The sequence below is a fragment of the Sciurus carolinensis genome, chromosome 3, assembly GCF_902686445.1.
Source record: "Sciurus carolinensis chromosome 3, mSciCar1.2, whole genome shotgun sequence".
Lineage (NCBI taxonomy): Eukaryota > Metazoa > Chordata > Mammalia > Rodentia > Sciuridae > Sciurus > Sciurus carolinensis.
The window spans coordinates 131982411-131987309 of NC_062215.1; the positions used below are offsets into that span (position 1 = coordinate 131982411).

A 4899-nucleotide genomic window follows, 5' to 3' on the forward strand; every position below is an offset into this window, starting at 1 on the left:
CTGATTCCTAGGCAGATATGTCTGGTATTCTTAAATATCAATTAACCTATGCTTCTATCTATAGCACTCACTTTGTTATTCAACAGTGACTTTCAAGTCATTTTACCATTTAGTGTTCAAATGTAGCCTATACAATAAAATTGCTGCCAACTTGACAAAATTTTATCACAAGGAAACTCCGGGGTACCATCAGTACTACATGGTGATTTGTGATCTCAGTCTAGCAATTAACTGTTGCGACTTCCTATGAAACTTGTGGGTCTCCATTCCCTCGCTATTGCCCCCCAGTGCCATACCCAACTCCACATTCTCTTGGGAGAGACAAACACAGTGAATTCTCTTAAGAATTTCCTTCTGAGTCATATTGGACTGAATAGATTATGAGAAAAGAAACCAGTGCATTACAAGACTTACAATTAGCATTCTGTGGTATGGTTGATCACACCTCTGCAAACTTGAGTACCTATCCTAAGACTTGTAAATTATCCATAGAACTGTTTCTTTATTAGGTAGCATACACTGATTAAAATTATTATGTATTTGATAATAAAAATGATCATTGATTAAATATTTATTTTGTGTGCAGGACCTGTATATTCATTGTTTTATTTTTCTTTTGATAACTCGTTAGTTATATATTCTTTCACTTTCCTTTTAGTGGTTCTGACACAAGCTTATTCATTTATATGTTGTCTTTCATTTCTAATTTTTTCCAGCACTTGGTAATATTTGTCCTGCTTCCTGAAGATAGTGCTATGTCATTTCTTTTAGCAAAATTCTGACTGGATACAAATTCTTTTGATTTTTAATTTGTCTGAGTATTGCCTTCATTTCATCTTTATTTTTGATGTATATTTTCATACACAATTAGAGATTGGCATTTATTTTCTTTTGGCATTTAAAGAAGTCTTTTCATTGTTTTGGTTTCTATCATTTCCATTGAATTTTCTTTCAGTTTTATTGTTATTCTTTTGCATTTATACCTATCACATACTTAATGACTTTAATTCTTCTTGAAAATTCTGACATAAAGTGAAGAAGTTTTATATTAAAAATTCTATTAATTTTAATAAAAATGTTCTGATGTGATCCATCTCAACCTAAGATACCAAAGAATTTGATTGAATATTTTAGATGGAATAAACCCAATAATAAGGGTAGATAAATATAATAAGTGCAGGTTTATTGTACTCAACAGAGGAGGAACAGAAGATTGGGCAGTAACAATGGTTGGTCTAAAGGAGGCGTGCAGTAGAGTCATTTTTTTCTGTAACATTTCATCACCAATTTTTAACTTTTTGGAGACTCTTGGTTGACTAGCATTCAAACTGCATTTTTACAACTACAGGAGGGTCAAATAAAGGTAAAACACTAGAGCTTCAATACATATGTACAACATTGAAATATGATGAATAATATACTTGTCGAAAGTGTTTCTTGTCCCATCCTTTTTGGCTGATGTGCATTTGTAGAACTAGTATTTGGGAACCATCTAAACATGGTGTGCAATTTGTAGTTGTTCTATGATAATCTTTGACTAGAAACTATGATGTTGGATAAGTAGGTGAGTGTGCTTTTGCATGAAATTGTGTTGCAATATCACTTATCATAATGTAATTATTTAGTATGTGTTATGGTGTGCATTGTGACCTTTGAAAGATCTGTTGAGGTTCTAATACTAAAACTTTTGAATGTTATTTGAAAATAGCACCTTTGAAGAGGTAATCAGTTAAATTAAGATGAGGTCATACTGGAGTAGGATGGACTCCTCATCCAGTAATTTTGTTGTCTTCATAAAAACAGGAGAGAGACACACAGGAAAAAGAAAGCCACGTGATGATAATGGCAAGGACACTCTCTACAAGCCAAGGAACACCAAAGATGGTAGGCAAACACTGGAAGTTAAATGAAGCAAGTAAGAATTCTCTTCCACAGGTTTCAGTGGGAGAATGGCCCTGATTGTATCTTGATTTGTGTTTCTGGTCTCCAGAACTCTGATAATAAATTCTGTAGGTTTAAGGTAATTCATTTGTGGTGCACTACAGCATTCCCAGAAAATTAATACTGGCTATTTTTGAGGGAAAAAGTTGCTATACCAACATTTTTTTCCCTAAAATGTGACATCTTTCCCAGAACCCCCTTTTTTTTTGAAAATTGACTAAAATGTGATTATAAGTTAAATGAAAGAAAATCTTAAAAGCATTTAGACACATTTGAGACTTTTTCTTTTTCAGTTGTTTTACGATTATATGCCTAAGTATAGTTTTACTTGGACTTATCCTATTTGTGGTTAAATGGATTTCTGAAATGTAAGTTGATGTCTTTCATTAGTGGAACATTCTTGGTCATTATCTTTAAAAATATTTCTCTTCCCCATTTTTTAATCCTCTTCTGGGCTCCAACTGCACACAGTGGAGCAGTTTTCTTAAGTCTCATTTCTCCCTAACAATCTCTCCTGGAATTTTTATTCCTTCTTTACTTTTCCATTAAAAATTTAGTCTGTCAGGTGATCAGTTGTCTTTTCTTTTCTTTTTAACTTGTTGTTAACCTATTTATTGAGTTATTAACATTAGATGCCTTGTTAGTTCAAGAATTGACCTTTAATTATATTATAGATTCCAAATTTGTGGTGAAATTCTCCATTTGAGGATAGATTGTCTTTCCTCTCTTTCTCTGGAGCTACTAATCATTTTTCTTTTAAAGGTCTTGTCTTCTAAAGCAATATTTGTATCATTTGTGATTCTGCTTTTTTTTCCTTTTTTCTTTCTATATGATGTTTTAGCAATGTCTTTTGCCATGCCCACAGATTTTCACTTGCTATCAAACATTGTTTGTAATACTTGTGGCTTACCCAGATGATGTCTTCCACTAGAGAGTGCGAGGTAGCCAGGGTGGAAGTTGAACACAATGATTTACTTAGGGTAGATGCACTTGTGGGAGGGATTCCTGCCACCTTCTGTGCTGTGGGGTAAAGCTTGTTCCTTTCCCACTCAGCCGCACAGGTTGAATTGACCAAAGCAATGGTTATAGAGAAGCCTAGTCCTCTGCTGGTCGGGTGGGAATTTGTGATAGTAGTACACACTGCTGAACCAGGTCCCAGATATACTGCATAGATTTTATGGAAAGGACTCTTCCTATGTCCGTGGGGAATTGGATTCAGATGGAAAGCTCTTCACTGGCAACCTGCCTCATGAAGTGGACAAATCAGAACTTAAAGATTTCTTTCAAAATTATGGGAATGTGGTGGAGCTGTGCATAAATAGTGGTGGAAAATTACCCAATTTTGGTTTTGTTGTGTTTGATGATTCTGAGCCTGTTCAGAAGGTCCTTAGCAACAGGCCCATCATATTCAGAGGTGAAGTCTGACTGAATGTGGAAGAAAAGACTTAAACTGCCCAGGAAGGGGATCGTGGAGATAACTGCCTTCAAGGACTGAAGGCCCTCGAGGATGCAGTCTATGGACAGAAAGAAATTCACAGGAAAGTGATGTCACAAAACTTCACCAACTGCCACACAAGATTTGCCATGTCGATGCTCATGCTATTCTAAATGATGGTGTGGTGGTGATGGGGCTGTTATCAAACAACAACCAGGTTTTGAGAAGATTCATGCAAATATTTGTCTTTGCCCCTGAGGGCTCTATTGTAAATAAATTCTATGTTCATAATGATATCTTCAGATACTAAGATGAGGTCTTTGGTGGTTTTGCCACTGAGCCTCAGGAGGAATCTGAGGAAGAAGTAGAGGAGCCTGATGAAAGACAGCAGACACCTGAGGTGGTACCTGATGATTCTGGAACTTTCTGTGATCAGACTGTCAGCAATGACTTGGAAGAACGTTTAGAGGAACCTGTTGTTGAACCCAAGCCTGATCCTGAACCAGAACCAGAGCAAGAACCTGTATCTGAAATCCAAGAGGAAAAGTCTGAGCCAGTATCAGGAGAACCTGCTCCTGAGGATGCTCAGAAGAGTTCTCCAGCACCTACAGACATAGCTCAGACAGTACAGGAAGACTTGAGGACATTTTCTTGAGCATCTGTAACCAGTAAGAACCTTCCTCCCAGTGGAGTTATTCCTGTCTGGGATACCACCACACGTTGTTAAAGTACCAGCTTCACAGTTCTATCCAGATTCTAAGCCTGAATCTCAGATTCCACCCCAGAGGCCTAAGAGGGATCTAGAGTAGGAGAACAACAAATAAATATTCCTCCTCAGAGGGGACCCAGACCAATCTGTGAGGCTGGTGAGGAAGGTGATGTTGAGCCCCGAAGAATTGTGAGACACCCTGATAGTCACCAACTCTTCACTGGCAACCTGCCTCATGAAGTGGACAAATCAGAACTTAAAGATTTCTTTCAAAATTATGGGAATGTGGTGGAGCTGTGCATAAATAGTGGTGGAAAATTACCCAATTTTGGTTTTGTTGTGTTTGATGATTCTGAGCCTGTTCAGAAGGTCCTTAGCAACAGGCCCATCATATTCAGAGGTGAAGTCTGACTGAATGTGGAAGAAAAGACTTAAACTGCCCAGGAAGGGGATCGTGGAGATAACTGCCTTCAAGGACTGAAGGCCCTCGAGGTAGGCTGGGTGGTGGGATGAGAGGCCCTCCCCGTGGAGGCATGGTGCAGAAATCAGGATTTGGAGTGGGAAGAGAGATTGCTCCAAGGCAGTGAATTGCTCTTCACCGATCTTCATGAAGCATAAAACCCCAGCTACTGCAGAATGGTGAATTTCTTCAACCAGCTTTTGTTATCTTGGAGTTTGATGATCCTAGTCTTATAAACTGCTTAAGTTTGTACAATTTTACTTCTTTTTGTGTTAACGGTGTGTGCTCCCTCCCTTCTCCCTTCTCCTGGCCATTTAGTCCTTCACTTCCAGTTTTGTGGAACGCTATTTTAGG

The 4899-nt window shown here is 37.8% G+C and overlaps 1 pseudogene; it reads left to right on the forward strand.

Annotated features, from left to right (window-relative positions):
- The first annotated feature begins 3020 nt into the window (after positions 1-3020).
- On the forward strand, positions 3021-4672 carry LOC124980945 (ras GTPase-activating protein-binding protein 1-like; annotated as a pseudogene).
- Positions 4673-4899: the final 227 nt, after the last annotated feature.